The sequence below is a fragment of the Anopheles merus genome, chromosome 3R, assembly GCF_017562075.2.
Source record: "Anopheles merus strain MAF chromosome 3R, AmerM5.1, whole genome shotgun sequence".
In the NCBI taxonomy this organism is placed as follows: domain Eukaryota; kingdom Metazoa; phylum Arthropoda; class Insecta; order Diptera; family Culicidae; genus Anopheles; species Anopheles merus.
The window spans coordinates 36,522,438-36,535,286 of NC_054084.1; the positions used below are offsets into that span (position 1 = coordinate 36,522,438).

At 40.4% G+C, this 12,849-nt stretch overlaps 1 protein-coding gene across 3 annotated transcripts in view; it reads left to right on the forward strand.

The window, feature by feature from the left end:
- The first annotated feature begins 2,085 nt into the window (after window positions 1-2,085).
- LOC121596735 (kelch-like protein 17) overlaps window positions 2,086-12,849 on the forward strand; it is a 40,159-nt gene continuing 29,395 nt past the window's right edge. Inside the window, exon 1 of one of the 3 annotated variants that reach the window (XM_041921932.1) lies at window positions 2,086-2,601. The gene's annotated coding sequence lies outside the window, so the exon portion shown is untranslated. Of the gene's footprint in view, window positions 2,602-7,127; window positions 7,224-7,258; window positions 7,746-12,849 lie in introns of those variants that run through there. The other 2 variants (XM_041921935.1, XM_041921934.1) reach the window with 2 other exon arrangements.

Here is a 12,849-nt window from a genome sequence, read left to right on the forward strand (position 1 = left end):
AAACTCCCGAACTTCACTATCCTCCATTGGCATCCGGGTTTGGCGCCATGGAACACAAATTCAAAAGAATAATTTCGCCCTCCCAAACAATGTGGTACGCTTCCTGCGAGCCACCCCACTCCGCAACACCATTTGACATAATAATCCAGACCGAGATTCATATCGTTCTTTGTTTTTGCTTTACCCCTATCGTTAGCTTTTCATGCTGCCCCATTCCGGTTCATCCAACCGGAACGACAACAAGTGCATACACGCGAACCCTAACCCACCCGAACCGTGCCGGTGCCACCTGCTCCAACCAGAGGGATGTAAAAACATATTTTCCCTTTAATTTTCTAAAAGAAACACGAAAATAAAGCAAAAAGGAAAAACAGACGGGCCAGTGAAAATGTGCATTTCTAGACGCGAAATCCGGTGAAAGAATGTACCCCCCCCCTATCCCCAAAATAGGATGCCTGTTTTGGGTGACACGGGGAAGCGGAAACGAGGGAACGAGGTGAAGGTCTTTGCACCGTTCTTCCGGCAAACCATGACGTTTCATGTCGGCGGGCGACAACAAGTCGTCGTTTTTCTTTTCATCATGAATTGGCAGCGCATGAATCGAGAGAGTGAGTGAGCGGTTGAGCGGAATGAGCGAGAGAGAGAGTGAGAGAGGAAGAGAGCGAGACAGAGCGGACATCCCGTACTACCGTTTATGCACCAAAGGGGGGGAGTACATTTATGTGGTGCACGTCACCCGATGTCACGCTTTTGGTACATAATGTACGATTTTATGCATTAAATGATAAGTTTGTAGAATGGGAATGGTTTTGATTTTGTTAATTTAAATATACAGTCATTTAACAACAAGCGTTGTTGGTTACTATTGGAAAACGAAGTACAATATAGTAGTGAATATCTGCTTGTTCGTTGTTTAATTGTTTCCATAACATGTGTTAATTTATTTCTCCAGTTCTTTTTTAAAAAGCTTTCTATTGGTTCGTTATCTTGTTCACACAGTTTTCTCTTATAGTTTTTGTTCTTTCAAACCGATTCCTTTTTACAGTGTGTACACTTTCATTTTCTTAGGATTAATAATACTCATGCCTTTTGAGTTTATTTTGCACATTTTCTTTATTGATATTTATTATTCCTTTTTTTTCATGTTATTTCCTTTTTAACATTTCCTTTTTGTTTCATGATTCCTTATGATTTTGCTTATTTTTTGTACTTATTCGATTTCTTACTTGTTGCTTTTACCTCTATTATTTGGCTTCGATTACATTACTATGGCCTATTATTTTTTAGAAAATCTTTTCTAGACTTTTCTGCATAGTGTGCCGAACAGTCTACTCAATTGAGCGTAGGCAAGATCTATTTGAATAACATTTTCAATTTAAATTCCCATAGTACATCCGTTAACTTGCACGACTTAACAAACATGTCCGTCGTGGGTTCAAACCTCATATGAACCGTCCTTCCCGTAGTAAGGACTGACTATACGGCTGCGCGCAACTAAAAAAATATCGAAAGCTTGTATAGACCGGCATAAACATGCGGGTCGGTACGCCAAAACGAAAAAGAAATACATATTTACTGACGACAAACAGATAAATAACTACTAATGCTAGCTCCATTTTTGTTAATGTGTGTTTTTATCAATAGTCCCCAATCGGCCTGATTGTTCCGGAATATTTAAGTTGTTTTTTGTTGTTGTTAAAATTAGTAGTTGGCAAGCAATTTGAGTGTAAAGTAGTTAATTTGATTAATTTTTAATGCTATTTTTACATTTTTGCTATTACCAACATTTGTCAAACTTTCCCCCGACTTTTCACCCATAGTGGTAACTACTTTGCATTGCCACCCTCATCAGAGCATGCACACATCGTCACAGTTTCCCCCGTTGTTAGACGCTCTCGCAAACTCATACTCACATACACACACACACATATACACCCTACCGATTGGTAGTAGTAGTGCGCACACTCCCGCAAAACACACAAAGAAAGAAGAAGCAAAAAAGAAACAGACGCGCGCTCCGGAGAGCCGATGTTTTACGACATCTTCGTCATCTCGGCGCGCGCGGTCCCGCACGCGTTTTGAGCGTCAATCTTTGCAACCCAACGGCTGGCCAGCTTTTGTCAGTAGTTCGCCATCCATCTGTCGGGCCGCGTGTAGTGCGTGCACGCGTGGAGCGTACATGTGGGAACGTGCATGTGTTCGTACGTGCCTTTGTGTGTGTGCAAGTGTCAAAAATCGCTCGTTTACGACCGAATTGAATGATTTGACTGGAGAGAAGAAAAGGTGAATTCACAGGTGTTTGATTGAGAATTGGTGCCCAAGTGCGTGCGTGCGTGTGTGTGTGTTGATTTTTTTTTCGGAAAGCAGCGACTGCAAGGTTCGTGTCCAGTTGGCAACAAGCGGCATCCCATGGAGACGCCCAGTTTTTGGTCGAAGAAGCAGCGAGGAAGCGAAGAATGAAAAGTGTTTACTTTCACGTGCTTCCCGAAAGTCCCGCAACCGTGGCCTGTGGTTGTGTGCGTGTGCTAAAACGTCGGCGGCCGCACGATACGCGACCGGTTTGTGGTGGTTACACTTCCTGGAAACCCCCGCGTGTCCCGTGTAAGTAGTTGCTTGGTGGTTGTCGTTAGTACATGTCAGTTAATTTTGACAGCTTTCCATGTGGCTGTGTGCGACCACGGTGGCGTTGCACCTCGTTTGCCAGTGTGTGTGTGTGTGTGTGCGTATTGGAAAGGTAGGCGCTGAGAAGCACGTTTTTCGCAGAAGCGCACAGGTACACACACAAAGAAAAAAAAGGTGGGGGAGAGAATGACGTTTCGTGCTTTCTATGTTCACTTCCTTGTTGCGAAGGGATGAACGAACTCGGGCAGGCTTGCTAGCGCCCATTTGTGTAGAGCTGGATCCTGGTCCTGTTTCATCCCTTTAAAAGGAAAGGAATCCCATTACTGTTTCGCTTTTGGCCACGGTGAAAGGCTGGCTCACTCCCGTGGTCGCGTATCAATTTTTCACCCCCCCCCCCCCTCTCTCTCTCTCTCTCTCTCTCTCTCTCTCTCTCTCTCTCTCTCTTTGTGTCAATCGAGCAGGCCATGCTGCTATCGTGTGCAGTGCAAAGTAAACTACCCGCACTGTCCTCCCGTCTTGCCACCCCTTTTGGGGGGCGTTCCTCACCTAGCAACACGCAGTCACGCGCGCACGGTACATTGACCTCGAATTGCTCCCGAAGCTCGAGTTCAAGAGGAGGGAATATTTATTTTATCGGAAGACCCAACGAGTGAAGACAGTGCAAACAGTGCACACAGCCACTCACAGAGTAACATGTACGGCGTTAGACGGTGGCGGCACAGATGAGCTAATCGTACGCGCGGCCTACATCAAGATGAGAATCATTACGTTTTTATTCTGCGCTTCCGTCATACCAGCTGGCCGTCGATGGGTTGATTTCGGCAAACGCTGCCCCCCCTTGTGGCGCACCGTATCACCCTGTTTGTCCTTTTTTTCTTTCTTGTTTGGCACATGGGTGAATGGGGGGGGGGTGTGTATGTGTTTTTATTGTTTTTGCCGATATTGACGTTCCGGGGAGATGGATTAGCAATTGATGAACCAACAACACACACACACTGTCCGCTGCCGGTTCCATTCTTTGGCATCGTGTCATGTGCGAGTGTGTATGTGTGTGTGTGCGTGTGTAAAACTTTCCCCTTTACACTTCCCTCCCCTTTTCGCCGGCTGGTTAATAGCTTTTTTATAACTTTCGTGACGTGCGCGGGTTACGCACGGGAAAGATAGATGTGCCATGTGCCTGGTGACCAACGCCGTTTTGCCGGACCGTAAGTCGTGACCGCCGGGGTCGTCAAGGACTTATCGCTTCGGGCCGTTTGGCTTGTGTGTCTGCAGATGTTTCGGTTTTTTCTTTTTTTCTTTTTCCTCCAGATTGCGAGAAACTTTGGCATGTAGTAATAATTGATTGTTGTAAAGGGATTTTCCATTTGATGATGAGGGCCGCTGTTTGATGTTTCGGAGCATGTTGTTGGCTGCTGAAGTGGCCAGTCCACGCAACCCCACACACGATTTATGTTGTCGTTCTTATCTTTGGTGGAAAGGTTGAATGGTTTTGCGCTTGTTCGTTGCCGTATGGGTTGTTGAATCTTGTATTATGGAAATGGAAATTGAGTGAATTTGAATTTGTGAATTTCAGTGTTTACGGGCGATGTATTGAGTAGAGGATAATTTTCCGCATTTTAATTTAAATTTATACTTTCGTAACACTATAATTATTTTGAATCTTTTGTAACCTTATTTTCATTAAACCTCGAACCTAACAGTAAAGTTTTGACTGATTGCTGATCCTTTCAATCTCGTTTTTATAACACAATGCTTACGAGACTTGTACTGCTTCGTATTATTGAAGCTTGATTTTCGTCTTATAAAGGCGAAAAAATACAATTTTATTTAAGACAGTCGAAATAATATAATATTTATTTTAACCTTTACAAAGTCATCGTAGGCCGCATTTTAAGCTCTCAAGGGCCCGCGGGCCGTAGTTTGTAGACCCCTGCTCTAAAGAATGCAATATGCCAACAACTATTTTAAATACTGTTTTTTGTCGATAGTGTTCATCAAGCGAGTAAAAATTCAGCTACAATTTCGCTTAAAAATGTATAACTTTTATTTCTGAAAACATTCATCATCCTATGAATTATGATGAATTATTATCAATAGTCATGCTAATTATTGAATTATTTCGTCCATAGCCAGAATTTACTGATTAACTAACTAAGTTGAGATATTTGCTAAGCTGATAGATGCTGTGAAAATGTATGATGCTTACTCCTGTAAAATATCATTATTACGGAAGGAGAATCATTCAATTAAACATATGCCAGCTGAAGGTTAACGTTTTAGTGCATGTAACATTTATGGTTCAAGTTTAATGATGTTTTTATCAGCCATTATCTCCACATGCATGTTTTCGTGTGAGTTCAATTCTAATATATTCCTAATAATTCATAATAATATAATTCTAATACAAGTGTGTCGAACTTTTAATGTAATTTTTGAAGGCCTAGAGTAACTTGACATACTTTCGCACTCTTCCATATTAGCAATCAAACCTCTCATAGCAAGAAAAGATGAAGAAGCTCCTGGGATGATTAATTTAAAAATTTTAAGAGCCTCGTCGATAGTCTCAATTGCAAGGACGACAAGTCTACAAATACGCAAGTACAGGATTCAATACGCAAGACTGTTTCATTTTCGGACACTTGGATTTCAGGCAATTTTTAGGTATCTGTGAAATCACCTGTGAACCTGTTGGACCTGAAAATCACAGCCAATCACTCGAAGTTTGTGCAGTGGCTTTCACTTCTCATATATATGATTGAGAAACAATAAATAAATTGCAAAATCTTCTTTACAAATACAAAAGTAGTAAAGAGTAAAATTCGGGTTTTTGTTCTTCTTCTTCTTCTTTGGCTTAACAACCGATGTTTAGTGACTAATTGATTCCCCCCCATAGCAGGGGCCATATGCCCCATATGACGGGCATGTTGTTAAGTCGTACGAGTTGACGACTGTACTACGAAACCGGCTAATCGAGCTAATCGGGTTTTTGTTAGGCTTTCCAAATATACCTTTGAAGTGTACTAGACAAATTGACAGATTGTTACTGTGGTAAAATTGGTCAAGGTCAGGGCAACTAAATCGTGGTAGACCCACTAAATCATTGGAAATTGGAAAGTCTGTAGTTTTAATAACGACAGTTTATATTTTCATTGTTTGTTCCATTTCCATACAAAATACTCTTAACTTAGAAACAACGAGCAAATGCGTAAAATTAATCCTTAACAAATTCAGGATTATGTATTGGTATTTGTATTGGCTCGATCCCCCAGTTAGGGCTCCGAGATAGATCAATCCGCCTCTGTGAAAGGCACAGAATTACTGTCATGATATCATAATTGAATCGTCAGGAATGTTAAAAACGAGCCCAACGGCTTTCGAATATTGTTCAACTGTAAGTAAACATTTGACATGTTGAAACTTAAATACTGATGCCTATCTGAACTTTGTTCAATCGTAACTAAACATCATTTATAATATTTCAAATATTCCTTATGAAAGCTTAAGTAATCCGGAAAACTTCAAACACATTTAAATAATTTATGTTCTTTTACCTTTATGTAGAAGAAAGGCATAATTTGATTTTGAAATCCTTTTTATAAAAAATAGAAAACATTTATAATTAAAGTCTTTTAGTGCATTACTACTACCATCAAGAGCATCACTGTTGATTAGTTAAATCGTCTTGTGCGGGCTTTATTTAATTTATTAAAAACTAAAAACTAAAAAGAAAATAACATTCCTCAAAAGCCCTTTTTTCTCAAACACAAACTATCACCTTTATCTCTCTCTCTCTCTCTCTCTCTCTCTCTCTCTCTCTCTCTCTCTCTCTCTCTCTCTCTCTCTCTCTCTGTCTCGCTCCCTCCCTAACTCAACACTTCTGACACCGGTTCCATGTTTGGAGTGCTAAAAACAGCCGTTTTCAATCGTTGCAGTAGCTGCAAAACACAACTGTCCTACCCAATTCTCACCCAATTTTTGTTCCCCGTGTTGTCCCGTATTGCCCTGCCCGCCTGTGCTCTCTCCTTGCGATGGTGTAGGCATTCGTTGATTTTTTTTCCCCTCCATTTTTCCACGCTCCTCAACGCCGCCCTGTTGGGAAGTTTTTTACTCTTTTTGGTTTCGTGCTATTGCTGCTACCACTCGACAGGCACTGCCACTTCGGCCGCTTGTCGTCTTGCCGTCGCACACCACGGGCATGAAACACCGAAGCGCCCTCAGCGTCAACAATGGCCCGGTGGCCGCCGAAACCGCCTGCGCGCCCGAAGCCTGCTTGCATAGTAAATAAGGCATCGCCTATTCTCCCACGCACTCCCACTCCCTCGTGTCCTACACCTTGGTCGACCAGTGTTGTGCTGCACCCATTCGAGCACTTTGGCAAACTGGAACGGACAAAAAAAGAACAAAATGGAAAGCAAAAAAGGGCTACCACCCACCACCCACCAACGGGTACCGCCGTGTGTCTGTCACTCCCCCGCCGTCTGGTGGGCTTTGGTTTATTCGGCAGCCGGCATTTGATGGCCGCGCTCAGTACACGGGAAGCCTTCGATCGTGCCGGACGTGTCCATCCGCCTTGCTCAAAACACACACAACCCGCTGCAGCTGTAGGTGGCTTTTCCATGTGTTTTTTCCTTCTTGCCAAAACCATTCCTTTTCTACCCCTCAAAAGTTGTGTAACGAATCAGCGTCAGGATCAGTGTCAGCAGGCAGTGTAGGAAAAAGAAGAAAAAAACACGGCGCTTTCTTATCAGTGATAATAGATTCGTTCTTCGCACGTTTCCACCTTCTAACAGGGGGAAAACGATCAAAAAGCACGAGTGCACAGTTGAAAAAGCAGCAAAAAAGCAGGCGCATTAGGATGACGTGCTGCTGACGTGATAGAAAGAACTGGGCTGACCCACCTTGCAAATCGTTCGTGTTCGTGGTTCACGTGGTTGTCTAGCGGGGTGGTGTGGGGTATGTAAATGACACGGCGACGGGCCTTTAATGAGTGTTCGAGTCTTCGCTCCCGGTGGAGGGCTTAGCGTTAGCCGGTTCGACTTAATATGCTAATAATCATCATCACCCCTTGCGGTCCACGATTGTGACGGGAACGGGAGGCTCACCCACGGGAACATTAGTGAACTGTAAGTGGTGCGTGTGTTTGTGCTTGTGTTTGTGTGTGTTTGCCTTTATATCGTGCAACAATAGGATAACATAATAATACACCCCTCACCGCCCTCTTGTTGTGTCTCTCTTTTCACCCATATTCGAGTTGAATAACCTTCTGAGCGTTAGTTAATGATCGGCAGCCAATCTCTGACCTTCCCGAGGCCCCAGCGGAGTATTTCGAACCAAAAAAAAGAAGAAACGGACCGTTATTACAGCACAAATTGGAAAACCGCGCTGCAAATGAAACAATCATTTTAATGCTTTTTCGCCCTAACTTGGGTAATAACTTGGTGGACAAGTTCAGTTGCTGTCAAGCGATTTCTGCCTCCTCTTGACACCCCATAGTGGTGAAAAGGGAGCGAGGGGACGGTAGTTTTGCACTGATTCACGGTGTGTGTTAGTCTGATGAGCATGATCGGGCCGTTGTGACACCAACGCCGAGGTGTCGCTGATAAATGCGAGTGCGTTAATTCAATTAACAAACGGACTTTGGACAAAAAGCGGGGCGGGGGAGGGATGGGAGGTTATGGTAGAATGGTAGAAGTGGTTATTTAGCAGCATATGGTTCCATGCTTTTTGCTTTCCATGCGTCCATTGGATAGCATAAGCGTGTCGCGCTTAAGTGTAACGTATTGGTTTGAGTTTCGGTTAACTCTGCCACCCATGCCGAGGGCGGCATCATCTTTGACCAGCTTACCGATTACGCAAGCGGACATATTTGAGCGTCTTTTTAAGCTATGTAATTACAACGCGTATTAGTACATTAATGTAAGGGAGGGAGGCGTTTGTTTCACTCAGAGCTTCTTTTTTTACTGGCGCTTGTGAAAGTGTTAAAAAGGTGATAATTTACACATTTTTCTTAATTTTTATGAACAACGTTTATCTTCATCGTACCTCAGCGCTATCTTGCAGGCTTCTTTTCTACCTTTCTTCTCTTTTCTTTGTGTTTCAGCGTTTTGCTTTATGATAACATGTTTGCACATTTTATTTACCATCCTCCCAAAGCACCGCCATACATATTAATCAAACCACACGAAAGCCTCTCCCAAGTGAGCGTTAGTGAAGGCGAAAGCACAAACTTAATTTATAATTTTATTGCACCATGCCTGGCCCGGAGCAGCGTTGCGGCAGGGGATAAAAATGGTGGAATTATTACGCAGTGCTTCGGGCGGGTGGACGATGCCGGCACAAAACCACATGAAACGGCATATTTGAAAAATTAAAATTGCGCACTCCCGTGCAAATGCCGGCAATGTTTGTTCGTGTTCGTGGGCATATTTATTAAATTGTACTCCCTTTTTAGGGGCAAATTTAGCTTTAACGTCCGTTTTCCTGTGGATCAAAACTGTGGGAACTGTGGATCAAAGCTGAAAGATGAAGCTTGGTTTAAATTTACCCTTAATTTCTCGTATCACACTTTAATGGGAATGGCTTTTGCAGCACATGACTGCATAATGTGCATCCCTGCGAGGCTAACTGCATCCTGTCATGCAAGTGCGCCTGTTGCTTTCGAACATTAACATTGCGTTAATTAAAATCATGTTGATACAGCATAGAGAAACAGCGAAGAAGCGTGAGCAGAAGTTGAAGATGGTATTGAAACAGATTACAGCATATGTAATGTAAAGTTTAATTGTAGTTAAATGAATATGAATAATCTACAATTCCAACGACTGTAAAACATGCAAATACTATTCCCAAATTCCCAAGCTCTGGTTTTAATTCTATCTTCCATCGGTTCAGTCAATGAGTTGTAAAACGTTTCAACGAATACTGATAAACTGTTAGATTCAGTTCTTCCTCTTTTTGGTATAACGTGGACATGCCGGCCTATTCAGGCTTTCGAGGCTTATTCAATACCACGCAGACGGGTAGTTAGTCCTTGCTACAGGGGGACGGTTCATATGAAACTTCATCCCATGGCGGGTATGTTTATCATGTCGTACGAATGAGCGACTCTACCACGGAACCGCCCTTAAAATCAGTTCAAATATCGTATTTAAAGTGCTCTTATTAGTATCACCGAATGTTATTCATCAGTTGATCGGTCAAGACTGGATTTTTAAGTCTGAATTGGGATATTCAAACCCTTTAATAAGTTACTAGTAAGATGAAAATAATTTTCATAACCAAGGGCGGATTAAGCAGTACGCAAACTAAGCGACCGCGTGAGAGAGGGCCCCCCTGGGGGCCAACCATGCAACCTCCGGCTAACAAGTAAATTTGCTTGACAGTCCGTCTTTGGTTTGGAATTCCTTATACAATTCCTCACTTGATCCTTCTACGTGTGCCTGCTTAGGGCCTTCACTTCTGTTAATCTGCCACTGTTCATAGGGTAAATGTATCAATAGTGGTGCAATTTGTAGTGGTACCGATGTGTTTAATTGATTTAATGTGTCAGGAAGGATAATTTCTAAATATTTTAACACATACCAATTGGAATATGTTTTATCTACGCAATCACAACCATTTTTATCATGAAATACATCAAATTTACGAAAAAATACATATTTTTGTGACTGTGACCTATAGTCGTCGTATTGTGTTCCTATAATGGTGGTAAACAAAGATGCATCAAAAACAGTGTATAATATCAATGAAACTTAGTTTTGAAGCTGTTTTCGTATGAATAGCAAGGATGGATTACTGCCATAATATAGGTTTCTTGCGTAATTTGATCGTAAAAAAATGTATAAATTTGATCAATGAAACTATTGACTAAGGTACTGCATCACACCTGTCGTCAACCTACACCCGGAACAGAAAGCTTGATTTGAAGTCAATTTTTCATTCAGCCATATAAGCGAATTTTGGCCTGTTTTTGGTAAATTACCTACATAAAACTCATTTCTGTTGTATGTTTTAGTGAAAACAGTACGACATGTCAAAAATATCCTCGAAAAAATCTAAAACGACCTGTTTTTATTGATTTTAGAACTAGGACCACTATAGAAATATGCCTGTTTTGTGTACCTATAATGGCACTATGGTAAAAAACACTTAAAAATGCATAAATATGGTCAAAAGGCAAATAATTTTAGTAAAACAATAACATTTCATAACAGTTATGTTGAAAAACTAGTATTTGCGTGGTTATGTGGTCATTTAGAACGTTAACAGAAAAATGAGTTTCGTTATGAAATCCTAAGGATTTTGGAAAAATGTTGACACATTTCACAAAATAATGGATTTTTCGGTCACTAAGTAACGGAATGGCCCCATTTAACTTTTAAAACCTTTGTAAAAGGCTAAAGAACATTTTACACTAACGTAAATAACTTAATTACTTGTGATTTGCCGTATGAACCGCATTTTAGTGCAATTCCACCACTATTGCCACTATTGTACTACCACCACTATAGGTACATTTACCCTAATAGGTGCTAAAATATGTTGAAACAAGGAATGAATCATCTAACTTTCACATTCTACACTGTATCCGAAAATAATATTTTACCGATTAGTAATGATAGTCAATCTTAGATCGCTACAAAGCTCGCAATCCTTGGCTAAATGCTAAAACTGTACTTCTTTAGAACAACGTACGGTTAAGCCTTCAATTCCCGATATATATGTAAAAAAGAATTGTTTGCCGCAAAATGATGTCCGTACTCTGCAATGACACGTACAATTTAAAATTTAAATATTAATCTTTGGTCATCAAAAGCGTCGCATAGAAATAATTCATTCAAAAGCAAAGAAGTAGAAGCAAGAGGAAAGCACCCGATATATTTAATTTATTTCTCTATCTAATGTTAAAGACCTGTCCAAATAGAATTCAGTCACCTAGTTTTATTTTTATTAGGATCACCAGTGGTGCTATATGGATTTTTTTCACATTTATTTCAAGGTATTGGAGCACATTATACAATCTTGCAACAACAACAATCTTTGTTTTTACATATACATACTTGTGTTCAATAATTATTAACCTAGGAATTACATTGTTGAAAAAAAAATGCACAACCAGTAGAAAAGTCCAAAATAGTTTGGCAACAAAAAAAATCTAAACTTTTTTGAAATTGAGGTTCCTGCTAAAAAATATCATATTACAAAAGCAGCAGCAAATATAAAATTTATTTTGCTGAGACATTTGTCGTCAAATTCATGTAATGACACACGAAATATGAGCTTTCAAGAATAGTGCCTTTAATAGGAAGAATAGTGCCTTATACAAATTGTATAGACGATATATCGATAGTGTGGAATTCAATGAAAGGCATCAAAGGATAAGTCGTTGCAATCATCTGTACCTCATCTTTATATATTTGTTATATATTTTTCACTATATTTTTTATATATTCAATGTTAATAAAATAACTTTTGTTTGATGCCAAAAACATTAATTTCTGTGGAAATTGCTTGTTGAAATTGAAATTGCCCGTAAACGATTCTAAATGAACAGGATTTTAGATTCCATCCATAATTTCCAACCAATAAATCAACTGGAAGATGTTTTGCATTGTTTTTTCATGTTGAAATATGATATTTTCTTTTTAATTTTCTTGTTCCTGTTGTAAAGGTTGACCAAAGATTTTTTTATCACGGATCTACTAAGATAAAAGCTTCAACAATCGAGTATGCCCGGGAAAAGGCTAAATATACAGGATGCAAATGTACAGAGGATAAAATCTATCGATACATGGTGTATTGAAAATACAATTGCTAATTGAAATAAGTTTAAATTTAAGCATAGAACTTGCATGCTTCCTGCTATAGAATAATCTGATGCACTATTTATTACCTTATTATATTATTAAATCATCACTGGAAGAGGAACTTAAAAATAGCGCTCTGCATTATAAAAATCTCTGCTCCGTAGTAAACTATAGCAATACAATATTTTGACACTAATTTAGTTCAATCCAATTTTCCCAAACCGACACCCAAACCACTTTTCACTAAAATCCTATTATTTTATGCGCTCCTGTCATATGTCACAGTATCCGAGAAGTTCCAGGAATTGTAGGGTTTTTCTAGGGTTTTGAAGCAAGAGTTACCAACCGTATGTAGCAACTTCCTGAATCCTCACGCGTACACTTTCTACTTCACCTCCTACCTCTGCGGGGAAGAAATCGA